Below are 14987 nucleotides of genomic sequence, written 5' to 3' on the forward strand. Positions count from 1 at the left end.
ATAACGTAATGGAGTTACACGGGTGGAAAAGACATTTACGCGCCGTCTTTCGATACTCGTGTAACATTCGTGTTAAATAACGGAGGTGATATTGTTTGTAAATGGGAGCAAGAATTTTTATTATCATATAAAATAAACGTACGAGGGGAACTCTTTTGAAAGATATATTTTCAAGATGATATTTCTTAGACGTTACTCGAGTTGTTGAAATATATTTTTGCACAAGATTAATCCACGTTGAAAAATCCATATCTCTGTTCATCTTATGCGTTATATGGAAGATAGCGAAATCGATCAAAATTGTCAACCAATCGAAAATTTCAAACTCCATAATGCACGAGCATTATGGACGAATCCTTGCTCGATTCGTTCCTCGTACTCGCGAGCAGGAACAATAATAACGACAATGGGTATCTGCACGGGGTGGCCCCAGGATAGTTTATTAGCGCTCCGAAGACAATGGAGGTCGGGACCCGAAAAGAAGGAGAGGAAAAACGAGGAAGGAGAGAAGCGGTGAGGTAAGAGTCAGCAGCGACTTGGAGCACGAGCTGAGGGAGAGAAAAGAAGAAGAAGAACAGAAGAAAGAAGAAGAAGAAGAAGAAGAAGAAGAAGAAGCGGAGGATGAAAAAGAAATGGAGAAGTAGCGGAAGAAAAAGGAAGAGTGTAACAAGAGGAGGAAGAAAGAAGAAGAAAGGAATAAAAAGGAGAAGGTCCGGTCCATATTTAAGTATGCAAGACCGCCGCCACCAAATTTATGCCTGGCGACAAATATTTCAAAATCATTGATCCTCCACGATCCTCTCCTCTTTCCCCCTCCTCCTCGGACCGTCCGAAAAGACGATGACAGTTTCTATCAGGCAGCGGCACAGTAGATAATAACGAGAGAGCGAGAGAGGGTTTTGGGAGCCGAAAGGGAGCGAACGGGAGGTAGAACACGGATCGCGAAGGGACAAAGCGGAGCCGGGAGCCGAAATATATTCAAAAATTCAAATCGTCTATTAGAAACAACGGGCAGCGCGACGATGTGTACACGTCGATAGGGAAAGAGAGAGAGAGAGGGAGGGAGGGAGAGAGGGGGCGAAAGGTGAAAGAGGAGGCCGTGGTGGAGAGATAGAGGAACCGTTCGTGGAAGGGAAGAAGGAGGATTGGAAGGAGGATTCTCCTTGGCCCTCGGTAGATCCCGACGAGAGATAAGGGAAAGAGGGCGCGAGGGGAAAGGAATATGCGAATTATAAAGCGAGTGATGGTAGCCATTGGGGCCCCCATGTGCCTTCTATACGTCGAGAGCAGCTCTACGTCTCCTACGCGTGCACACACACACACACACACGATCCTCTTCGATATTTACACGTGTGTGGCGCGCACAGGTCGAAGGGATCCTTCTGGGGCCCAGCTGGAGATCCGCGGTCCTCTCTTCGTCGTCCTGGTATTTAGGATCTCGCCGAGTGGAACCGAGGACGCGGTGAGTGGCGACAGGATTTACGGACTCGCTGCTAGTACGTGGAAGGAATACCGAGAAATATATATTGGTCACTGGTCTAGAAATCTCATGGCTGATCGTATCCAACGTGTATCGACCTTACCTCGCCCGCCCGTTCATTCTGGATTTTTGATCAATCGGTTGAACGGATGATGTATTAACGAGCCTCTTTGTTTCCAATGCCACGTAGCGACTTAATAACCGCGGGCGCGTTGTGCGAGCGAGCGCCAAGCGTCCCTGCCCCCGATGTCTTCTCTTTGACCGTGGGGGTTATTAGCCGTGGCGATAATCAATCTTCCCGCGCGCCGATGTTGATATCTAAATCGTTCATCAACAGGCATCGCAAGCGATCTGTATCTTCGATGAGATCGCTTCGAGATCGTGACGGGGGAAAAGAATGCCACGGTCGTGAGAGAGCGTCCCGGAATCTGGATCGGTCGTTTGTACCGCGGCGATCCATTAACAATTGCATTTTACTCAACTCGTGGGATGATGGAACGATTCATGAAACGCGCTCGACTCGATCTTCAAGTAACGACGCGTGTGTTCTTATCTTGATGAAATAAAAAAAGTCTTATTTGTTAATAAAGTAACGAAGGGGATGCTCTTTTTTTACGAGGACGGTTGTTTCCTAATTTTTGTTCTATCAAGAAAAGAAGAGAGAAAAGAAATAAACGAACGTAACTTGCGTTACATTTCTTCTACATTTTTCACTTCTTTTCAATAAAACAAGTGTTCAATATAATACGAAAATAAATTATAGGTGATTATATTGGGTATAATGAAAACCATATCATCCACTTACTTCACCGAATCGAAATTGCAGCCGTGAAAAATTAAGAAGAAAGAAACTTTCCAACCAAGAGTAAATTTATTGAAAACTAATTATCCTCCCATTTTTACCCTTCTCGAACTTCTCTGAAATATTATACTACATTATTAGAAACGTCGAGCAACGAAAGATCCATCCCCCCCCGTTATCGAATAAATCGTCCAAAGGGCGATTTTGATAAACCACAATATTTCCCGTCCCGTCGTTATCATCCCCCGACGATCGTTCCTAGCAGTCACGTTTACGGCGTGAAACACCGGAAACGGGCGCGATCGCGAATATGGCGGCGTTTGCTAGTCCAATTGTTCCGCGTGCATCGGGACTTGGGTTTCGGGACTTAATTTCCACCCGTGGCCGGAGATATTAAAGCGGGTCGTGTGTGACGTCGTATGTATGCAAATTCGGCCCTCTGGAAATAGGGATGGGAGGCGAGGGAGGCAGGTAGGGGGGGGGGTGGTTGGAGAGGGGCAGTTTCCGTCTGGAGCTTCGCGTAGCTCTGGTAACCGCGGATATCGCGCGCGCATGTGCGCGCCCATCGTACGTGTGCACGTGTATCCCTTAGGCACACGTGTGCGTGTACGCAGACTCGTGCAGAAGGAGCGGACACACACACACACACACATATACGCGCGCGTGAAACGGTATATACATAGATCATGTATATTGATGGCACAGCACACGGCGCGAGCGTTCGATTCTCGTGCTCTCTAAATATTGCTCCCTCCTCCCCCCCCTCCCCTTCTCCACCGGTGTATATGGATTTCTGTATGTGCATGCCTACTTCTGTTTATACACGGGGTGCTCCGTTACCGTTTAAAGTAAGGAGATACATCCAATATTTATTCCGTGGTTTTATTCTCATAGGCGAGAGCCGCTTTCCATTTTCCCAGCTAGCCCTGCTGGGAACGCATTTTTCGAACGAATTGTTTTCGAACGGGCCCCTCATTCGTAATGGTCGCCTATTGGAGGAGAAGAAATCGACTGCATTCCCTAATTCGGGTAAATTGACGAAAATGAATTTTAAGGTATGAATTCATGTAATCGATAAATAGATTTCGTGTGAATGCACCTTTTCGTTTTTAATAAATGTAGTTTAAATTAATAGTAGAATTTATATGAATGGTGATATGAAGTTTGTATATTCATATAATAAGAATCCATTTCTCGCTATTTTTAACTTTTCATTCAAATAATTAGATATAATAATAATAATTCATGTTTCGAATTATGAGTTATTTTCATTTAATTCCATAATATTTATCATAATTAATTATAATGTTTCATGATCTATTATCTGATATCAAACTGGTTTCAATTTTTCACTTGATAACGAGTTCTCGTTAATAAAGATTACTCCTTGAAATTATAATCATATTTAATATTGTAAAACCATCGCAACTCAGAATTATCTGTTTTTCACGCCAGATGAAAGCTCGGATCTTTTTTCAACGTCAGAAAATATGACGAAAATGGATCTACTTTCCCATTTTTTCGTCGCTTCTTCCCGCGTTTTTTTTCCTTTTCTTTTTCGTCTCGAGGAAGAGGAAGTTGGCGTGTCACGCGTGTAACGGTACGTCGAATAATTTGATATCGCTTCCGGTGGGAGAAATTCTGCGGTCACGAGGCGTCGAAGAAATTCTTTTCAAGAATTCATCCTTATCCTTCTCCGGGGCCAAAAGCAAAGGACTGACGCACCTGTTACTGCAGTCGTTCGTTGCTTACTTCCATATTCGCGTGCATACGATGCATATACACGCGTATCTTGCCCGCTTGAGCAACGACCATCTGTGTCAGCCGAGTTATTTTCCATTCTGGCTTGTCACATTTGTTTATACCGAATTTGTCATAACGTACGCGCGCTCTTCCTTCCTTCCTTGGCTTTTTTCCACCTTCGATGATCGCAGAAAAGATTAAAATGCAGATTAATTATTTAATATCAAAACTGACTGATTCTTATAATTAAAAATCTAAAGTGTATTATTGCTTCCAGCAAAAATTGGTTTTTATTCGTTACAAGTAAATGTATAATAAATTCGATAAAAATGCTACTTTTCAAGTACAGTTGCCATTTGTTTTTAGAATTGTTTCCATTGAATCTAAAATTGTGAACCGTCGATAATTAAATCGAATAATTTTCTTTTACATTTTTTCAAGTATTCGTTTCGAACAAATACATAAAGATAAACTTAACATTTTTCAATTAATCGTAAATTAATCACGATTATACGAACGAGATTTCTCTCTATACACAAAGCTAATTTCTCGACTTTGGAATGAAATCCTCGTCCACTCGAGGTTGGAGAACGTTTTATTCACGATACGTGATTGTAGATTTGAAGGGGAACGATAGATCTCGCGTGTCTTTTGAAATCGAACGCGTTCCTGCCGTATTCTGACCGACATTGGATAAGTAAGGGGATGACAGCTATGGGTGTAACCGTGTATAAGGGGTTGGTCAGCGTCGAAGAGAGATGATCCTCGATGTATATATAGGAGCGGAACGTGATTTGCGGTTCGGGACTTGTGAGTCCTGGATTTGAATTTATCTTGTCCCCTGCCCCACCGTTTCCTTCACCTGCTACTTCGATTCGATGTCCCCTTCGCTAACACCCATCTAGATCAGTCCAAGAGGACAGTCGGATGTACTACGAGATCTTCTTTAGGTGTGCGCGCACACTCTTGCCGGCTTACAAGGTGATTCATAAGGAGACCACCGAGAGGATTACCGTTTGTGTGCAAATCGTCCCTCTTTCTCGTGAAAAATTACGAGACTTTTCTACATTTTTTTTGCCATCGAAGGACGAATGCAAATATTCGAGAACCATATTTATCTCAGAAATGATAGAAAGAATGAAGAAGCCGAATCTTATTAATCTTATTATAAAATGTAAAAGCCGAATCTTATTATAAAAGGAATCTTATATATGAGAACCACGCGTTAAATTATAATTTCTCATGGAATGCTTCTTTGCTAGAATATATCACTTCGTATCGTATCATTCTCCACTTGAAAAATTATTCCTTCTTTGAATTATTCGTTTTTATTTCTACGAATAATTCTAAATATTTTATGTACACACACATATATATATATAATCATTATCGATCAATTTCTAAACGAAGCAGATTATAATCCTCCCTGATTACGATCGAGCAGTTTCTCTCATTTTTGCCGGGTTAATCGCCTCATTATTCTAATTACATTATTATGCGAGAAGGTTTTATTCATAATGGCAAATTACTACGAAATTTCGACGCGTACGTAGAAACGTGGCGCGCGGAATGAACAACGAGGATCGCTAACGAAGTCACGTGATTATGGGGGTACAATGGAGCCGAACTATGTAAAATCATGCACGATCGTAATGCGCTTCGCAGCGCGAGCCCGCCATTATACCCGAAACAAGCGACTAACGACCCGCCGCTGGGTGCTGATTGGCCGAATTAGGCGTGATACGCGCGTACGTAACTGTGCATAACCCGCGGGGATGATAATTAACCCCCGTATGAATGAGGTTTAATTGGGACGAGGAATCGAATCCCCCTTCGCCCGGAAATTTCCGCGGAATCATGCCAGTCTTTTGACCTTTGATGAAGAGGAAGCGAGGCTCGTGGGCTCCCTATTTTATGATTAATTTTGTCTTACGATATATTTGTATATTTTTTTTTTATAGAAATTAGAATTATAATCCGATCATTAGAGTTTTTTTTGATCGTTCCAAAGGATAAGTTATATTATTCCTTTAACGATTATAACAGTGAGCACGATTCTGATTGAATGTATCTTCAAGCATTTCTTTTTATTTTGTTATAAAGATCAGAATTTATTCAATATTTTTGTAATTATTTATGATCCAATGATATCAATTAAGAATTGAATTATCATTTATTATAAAATAAATTTTTATAATAAGTCAAAGAAATGGAGCTCTGCCTTATTTTTCAAATAATACTATATACAAATTTTCGTCCGTTTCTAAAAATTGTAATCGATTAAACATTTGAAAAGCGGATTATTCAGATCGAAATGTCTGTTACGCTTTCTCATGCCCTCCAACAAAGTGAACAAGCTTTCGTAATGGCGCAGTAAATGGGAGCAAAGGGTTCGCCTGGTATCCTGCCACCTCTCTCAGTTATTATTAGCATTGTTAACCAACTAACTCGAGCGATACTGCCCTCTGATGCGTGATCCAATGCCCTGCAGCTCGATTCGCGATGTTCTTTACCCCTTTCCGGAGCCGCGGGCCATTCTCACCCCCCCTCCCCCTCCCCTCTCCACTCCTAATTGGCGTACTAACGTAATGGTGATCCTGCCAAGTGATCACAGGGACCCTCGTCTTCGTCGGGCCTTCTAACCCTTTCACAATTGACGAGGATCTGTCGCAATTGCTGCCACTGTGTTTCGAAAAGCCGATTACTCTTGAAGATGTTATTATGCATAGAATATTCCTCGAACGAATGTTTCAATCGATATTGCATTACGAGTGCTAATTCCGATAAAAATTTCCATTTAAAATCATTTTATTTTATGAACAATAAACAGTGAATAATATAGTGAAATAAGTCGATGTTAAATATATATTTATAAATTGATTTTATATAAGCATTTATAAGTGAAATTATGAATGAAAGAGACTAGGACAAAGGGAATAGAAAAGGAATTTTAGGATAGGATATTTTTTACGGAATAAAATAATGTTTAAGTTTCTTTAAATCAGAATAGACTCTGGTAATTTTTATTTTTACAATAAATTTATGAAACGTTACTATAAGTTGATTTCTTTCATAGTTTATTTCCAATTTTTTAAAAAATACAATTTGACTAGTTTTTTTAAACGAAGTAATGAATACGATATCAGTGCCAATTACGAATATCTTTTTAATCATCTTTTAAAATTTTTCTGATCGAATTATCGACACGATATATGAATCTTACGAATCATATATTTATACGATCTATTTTCATTCCTAGGAAAAACGGAATGCTTATTTCATTGAGAAACTCAATTCTTTCCTATTTCCCGATCTTTTGATAAAAGATTTTTAGATTTTTAGATTTTTAGATTTTTAATAAATAAACCACGTTGGGAAGGAAGAAATTTCAAAGATTTCGACCGTGTTTCGATCTCTCATCGATTTAAGAATAAAAATCAAGGCAATTCGATATAATCGCGATGGTGTTGATGCCATTGCGGATAAAGCGGATGCAAAGGGTAGGTCGATCGAGCGGGGATAGAAACGGAGGAACCGTGGAGAGACGAAAGTCGTTGGAAAGGACGAAAGCACGAGGCCAGCATGACGAGTCTCGGGTTGACGTTTCATTCCCAGCCAACTCCCGCACTATGCATACTAACTAGCCTTCGCTACGTTAGCTATATTCCCTGTCTTTCTCCCTTCCCCGTTTAAACCTTCTCCTATCCCGCTTCCTCTCGTTCCCTACATCGAACCGGGTTCCCTCCCGAGGAAAAAGGAAACAGTTCTCTCTCAGCTTGAAGGAAACGGGTCCAGGGAAAGCGAGCCTCCGATTGGCTGGACGGAGGGGGTGCCGGCCACTGGTTAGTTCCCACGTTCGCCGACAGATGTAGTCGGTTGTTCTTTATCCACTCTCGCTTATCATTACTCGACTCGATACCCATGACTTGTTTTTATGATCCATGATTGCCTTCGAGAATTTGATTAAACTGTCCCGCTTCCTCTCCTCGTTGTTTCAACTTTGCGAAACAGAAACCTGTTGACCTACTACCTGTTTCGATATTATTATTATATTGTAACTCGTCGAGCATGAGCTAATTTTAAATTTAGAATTATTTGCTTTCGATACGATTTTAGAATTAGATATTTCTTTTTCTTTTTCTTTTTCTTTTTTTTCCAAAAGAAAAAATATTTGAACCCAATAAATTTAACATTTCTTTCACATATATATATATATTACGTATTAACGCGAAGTGTTTGTAATTACATCTTACGATTAATCTTGCGATTAAAATTAAAATTATTATGAAATTATAATTATAATATGTAAAATTAAATCCATTTTATCATTTTGGAAAATTACGATATTTTTATCGTAAATTAAAATGATGTACGGATACACATCCGTGAAAGACACGTTCATCGAGAAACGAAGAATACTTTGGGTTAACTCTTTTTTTTGACGCGAGTAAGAGCACGTAAGAACAACACTCATAAAATATGTGAATTCTAGGCATAACGATGGCAGTCACGGAATCAGCCGCCTAAAGTCCTATTTTTAAACGGTTTCTTTTCCATTACCCCTGGCAACTATCTCCTACGACGGATCTAACCATTATTTTGGTCTAGCCTTGTTTTTAACCTCCCTCCCCCCTCCTTCGCCCTAGGCGAATCCATCCATCCCACTCAGACGACTTCTCCACCCCGTGTTCACCCCCGGGGAGGATTTTATTTGCTTTTATTCGGATGTAATTGTTGGGGCCAGTCACCACTATCGCCACTGCCTACCGATGCCCAACCATCCAATTCGCGAATGTTTCTCAGCCACGCGACCCCTTTTATGGGATCCACATGGGCTGCTCGCTTCTCGTGTAGCGTCTACATTGCTTTTTGCGACTCGAACCAAGATACCCTCTCTAACTTCCTATTAAAACTATCACGATTGCTTTTCAACCGAGGACAAGTGTAAACTGTTTTAAATAACTTTCCTCGTCCCCTCTACCGGTTCAAGTGGGCCAATTTATCGTGGGAATTATACGAAAAAGTTGGATTTTTACCACGATTGAAAATAACACGGACAGGAAGGAAACCCGTATCTGTTTATCTCGAACGTTTTATTCGGATCTCTAAGGAAAAATTCCATCGATTGCCTACGATATTTATATTTTTCAGAAGATTACGTTTATCGGCGACAATTCGATAATCGGATAAAAGAACTAAAAAAAGAAAACTCTATTATCCGATCCGACGAATGAAACGTTAAAACAATCCCCCAAGAGGCGAAGAAAACTTTTCGAAAAAAAACTAAAAAAAAAAGAAAGAAAGAAAGAAAGAAAGAAAAAATCCAATAATATCATTCATGATAACGAAAACTTTTAATCTCCCATCTTCCCATCCGTGGCGATGTAATTTTACACGATCGCGTGCTTGGGGCTTAATGTAGCCGTAATCAGAGAATAATCGACACCGGTGTCGTCCCCCGTTGGGTGGTGGCCGGAATAATGAATCACAAGTGACGCGAAGCGAGTACCGTAGAAATAATCCGGATTAGAGGCGCGAACACGTCCGATGAAAACGAAATCTGCGAATGCAAATTCCGGACCGCACGATTTCCCTCGTCGAAACGGTTCGGGGTTGGAACGGTCCGAGAGAATGGTAGGTAGATAGGGAGCCACGGTCGGAGAGAAATCTCTCTTCCTCTCACACATACACACACACACACTCTCTCTCTCTTTCTCGTTCATCCATTCCGCCTTTCTTTCTCCGTCTATCTTTCGGCGGAACGAATCGGAGGAGGGGGTGGGATGGCGAGGGAGGGCGAGTTTAATTATCGGGTTAAACGTAGCGAGCGCTGATTCTGATGAGAGTTCCGGATTCGAATGCTCTCTCCAGTACGTGACTGTCATCGTGGCGGGCCAGTTAACTAACTAACAGTCCCGGACAGTTAGCAAGTACCCGGGCAGGAGGAGCCGATCTGTGGGGGAGATACGGCACGTATAAACCCCTCCAATACCCCACCCACCCTCGCGATGACATTGTTCGCACTTGGATTCATATTCAAATTGGCTCGCGCCCTGGCGCGATTGTGATTATTGCGATTATTACTACCGTCAATGTTCCGGCGATGTTTCGTCACCGGCGGATGAAGGGGGACGGGGGAGGGGGTTACATGCTACCGATTTTCATCGTATCCCTCTTAATCCCCCGTGTCGAATTTTTTGTTTCTTTTCTACTCGATGGTCGAAATGATATTTCGATACTTTTCTCTTTCTTCTTCTTTTTTTCCTTTTTTTGGGGGGGGGATTTTTGGCTTTTCGCCGAATTAAGCGATGACGATAAATTAAATTTTTGTATCTCCTTGAAGTTTTTATATTTATTTATATGTAGGAGTTGAACAGGAGAGGGGTAAGAAGGATTCTGAAAGTAATCTTTATTGTGATTTTTTTTAAGAATAGTAGGGAAATTGAAACATTCTTTTATTGTTGTTTAATAGAATTACGTGGAGTAGATAAGCAAGTAACTTCCTCTCTTTTAAGAGAAATGCGAATTAATGGAGAAATTATCGTTTGTTGTTAATAGAAACTTATTATATTGGAAAAATTGGAAATATCTTTTATATCATTTGAATAATTATTTGATGTAAATGGAAGAAATTGTGAAAGCTACATTTTCAAGATTAATCGTGCAAATTATTTATATCGATTGTCAAGAAAATATATGCATAAAGTTATTTGATCAAATAAAACGAGATATTCTCTTAACTAAATACGATTTGCTCGAAACCAAGCACAAAGGATGTTGTAATAAAGATTCAAGGGAGAGGGAAACTCTTCGAATGTAAGAATAAAAATAAATATATATCACAGATGGATCGTTAGGGGTGGTTTTAATGTAGCTTAAATCGCACCAATTAAAAATCCGATTAAAGAAGGTGTGACGGGTACAGCGTTAAAGATTTAAACGAGGAAATGGTCGGGATCAGAATCGTTTCCGGCCGATAAAGCAAGCGTTCATTTATTAACGGTTGCCCCTCTCTTAAAATTCCTTCGCCGGGTATTTGCCTCCACCGCCCCCCCTCCCCCTCCCCCCTAGTCGTTAATTCCTCGAGTTCTCCAGGTGTTAGTTTTATGGCTCGTCATTTTTTTAAGTGCAAATGAGTTCCGCCGTCGCCTCGAGCTCCTCCAGCGCGGAGGATCTTTTTCCTTTATTTCTTTAATTTAAAAACGGGAACGATTACACGGGGGCGGCTCGCCGGATTAAAAACTCAACCCCACGGCTTCCTTTCATTCAACCGACCCTCGGTTTCTCTTACCCCCACAATCTTGGAGAACGACTTTCTTTACACAAAGCTTGCGCCCAACGCGTTTTTCCAGATTGATTGCGAAGTTAACTTTAATTTCTCCGAAATCCACCGTAACAACGGTTGGTATAATTAATCGTCGAAAAGTTGTGTGCAATTTGTTTCTGCTTTACAAAGATTTTTTTTTTTTTTAACGAGTAATAGAATTGGCAAGTGGAATATAGATGAAAAAACGATACGTATTTTTAAGATACGCACGAATCTTGGATGAAAGTAAACATCTTTGATAAAATCGACTTTAATTGATCGTTGATCGAGAAGCGTGAAACATTAATCTTCGTAATGATTTGTAATTATAAAAAATTACCAAGGCTTTTGTTTTTGAATACTTGAAAAATTTTTATTAAAAATATATTGTATCTGACCGACACGTTTTAATTTTAATTCGTTGATGTTGACAACTCGAGCGGAATCAGAGCCTTACTGAAGATTCGATTCTACTTTCTAAAGAAGATCTGCAAAAAGTTTAAAAAGTTCCACTTTCATGAGATTCGATTCTTTCAAATGTCAAAGTACTTGTAAATACATATTCGAATCTGGAACATTCGTGGACAATAATTTATTATTGCTGATATAACTTTAAATTTCATTTATATTAAAACAATTTTTTAATATATATTGAAAAATCAGCAGTTTGTTGTAAAATTTCATTAAGAATGTTCAGCTTGCATCTTTAAACTAATTAAACGTTCGAATATTTCACGAATACAACAATTTTTGATTTAATGAATAGTAATGCAATTCAGAATAAAGAATAGGATCTATAAATATAAATAAAAGAGATTGTGTTCTAGTTTCAAAGATCGTATCATGATCAATTCGACCTACTAATTATATTTAAATCTGTGGAAACTCGTGCACGCTTCGTTGCCCACTTAGATCGAATAATGGAGGGAATTGGGCGGTAATTACCGAAACAACGAAACCGACCTCGACAGATGTTTGTTTCACCATTATAGTACAACCATTAAACAATGTAATTGCCGACGTCCTGTCTACCTTTCCTTAATTCTTCATCAGACCAACCTATTCGCCATCTCTTATAAAGAGACACGCCAAAAACTGATCTCCATTGCAAATAACCCCACCCTCGTTCACGACTTGCACGTACATAATACCATTGGCGGATGTGAAATTCGAAAACTCGTCCCTAATTATTAACAATTTTTTAAAGTAATCTATTCGCTCCTATCTATAAACAGAAGACACGTCGAAAATTGATCTCCATTATTTACTATTTCAACAGTATTCGAATGACTCGTTTAACCATTAGAAATAAAATCGCTTTAATTTTGAATTTCCTTCCTCGATACATCGTAAAAAAGTGTTCGAAAGTATGGGAGATCGCTTATAAATGCCTAAAATCGAGTCCCATAAGTATCAATAAATCATATAAGCTAAAGAAAGACACGCGAAATTAACCACCTTGGACTCGTTGAAACCAAACCTAACCTAAATTTTTACTCATCGAATACCTTCGAATCCCTATCCATTCGAGTCCAGTTGCGCGAAGTGGCCTCTCCGTACACGCTCGTTATTAGACATTCCTGCGTTACCGATAGATAGATCCGAGCGGACGCCCCACGCCCCGCCACTCCGTATCATGTGGACCTTGTGCCTAATCGGGTGTGAACGAGCCTTTGTGGGGTGGCATAGTCAGGCCGAGATATTGCAGGTTGTTTAATTTCGCGCGCTCTCTCCACTCCTCTCCTTTGTTTCGAACGTTTCAATTTAAATCGAACCGAGAGAGAGAGAGAGAGAGAGAGAGAGAGAGAGAGAGAGAGAGAGAGAGAGAGAGCGGCCGGTGAACGGGACTTCGTAGATCGCTCTGTGTTGTTGAGCGTGTTGTATCCCAGAAGGGGCTGCGCTGAAAAGAGGTGGAAGGAGGTGGAGGAGGGAGGCAGGGGATCAGGCGCCGATCCGTTATTAATTAGATCGGCATCGAGCGGAAAAGAGCGGCTTGGAGAAAAGGGCCAGATCCGATATCGGTTCTCGGTTTCAGGAATCCCTGGGACGATTCTTCTGGCCCGTTCGCCGAAACCCCGCGAAATTAATTGCCGGACAGCCGAGGAGGATCCGTTTGACTGCCCCGACACCACTCGACACACTTACTGAGAGCCACCCGTTCCTTTGTTGCCCGAGATCTGATGTGATTCGACGATTTAAGAGGATCGCTCTTTTTTTTGTCTTTTTTCTTTTCTTTTTTCTTTCTTCTTTTTTTATTTTTGATACGATTGTGCAATGTGTTTCGTGTGCACGCTCTCGATCGTATCCTGTTTTTTCAATCAATTTCTTGTTTTCATAGTGGGAGTATCTAACATCATTTATATATATATAGTAGATTATATATATTTGTATATTTGTTTATATATATATTTGTGTTATATATATTTATATACATTTATATATATAGTATTATATAGTAGAATGTAGATATTTAATGATGTATTAGGATGTTTATGATTTAATTTTATTAAGTATCTGTAATATCTAAAACAAGAAAAAAAATATATTCATCTATAATTTATATATATAATAATTAATATATATGAATACGTGAAACGTAGAATAAGTCATTAATTAAAGTATTCATTCACCAAAAAAGAAAAAATATATGAATAAAAAAGATATCTACTTATTAATTTTTGGTGTCTTGTTCAAAATCTATTAAAAAAACATGAAATGAAATTATTTGAGATATTATATCAACTATTATCATTTCATAGAATCTGATTTATATGTTTTAGAATTATTTTAACAATCATTCCTTTTTAATTATTGTGATAAAGAAAGAACTATATTACTATTCAAAACTACTCTTATTTCGAATAATTTAATCCTTAATCTTAAATTTCGAATGAAATTTCCTCTCGTACACTTTTACGTCCAACGTGGAAACACTTTAATCTGAAACGACTCTCTATTCACACTTTTTTACTTCACTTATATTATAAAATGAAACAAACGAATCTAAGAATTCGTTCCTCGAAGGAAGAAAAAGAAACGAGTAATAAGCCTCGGAGAGGAGTGTTTCGAATTTGCAGCGGGTTCGTAAACGAACCACGAAGTAATCTGAAAGGCTGAAACGTAGCACGGAATTATGGAAGATTTTAAATAACGAGATCGTGTAAGTGTATTACAGACATGGCAAACATCCTTCGGATGATTTATCCTTAATGACAGTACTGCACCTGGTTTGAAACGATCGACGAGGAATGCGCATAGGCCCATAAAGTCGCGAGGCGGGTGAAGTCGAAAACGTGAGGCGCAGAAAAACTCGTCGGTACGGGAATGAAGAGGGAAAAGGGTTTATCGCTAATGAAGCGAAACGCCTTCTTCAGCGTCGAGCATGGCCACTGTCTTGTAAGAAGCCTCGGTACACACTGGCCGTCGTGTAACGAGTTTTGTAACAGCGAATCGAATCGGAACCTCTTCAGAACCGAAGGCTTCAATCATCGACCTTCGTGTTAGATTTCTCGTGTAAGTCTATTATGAACTGTACGTGCTAATTACGATCACTACAGCTGCTATTACGATTACTCTCTAAAATGTAAATTCCACGATAAAAAGCGTGATCCAAGTTTCAACGACGAAGTTACTTTATTATTGTTCGACTAAGAAAT

Source organism: Apis laboriosa, unplaced genomic scaffold (assembly GCF_014066325.1).
Source record: "Apis laboriosa isolate Shangri-la unplaced genomic scaffold, ASM1406632v1 scaffold25_cov139, whole genome shotgun sequence".
In the NCBI taxonomy this organism is placed as follows: Eukaryota; Metazoa; Arthropoda; class Insecta; order Hymenoptera; family Apidae; genus Apis; species Apis laboriosa.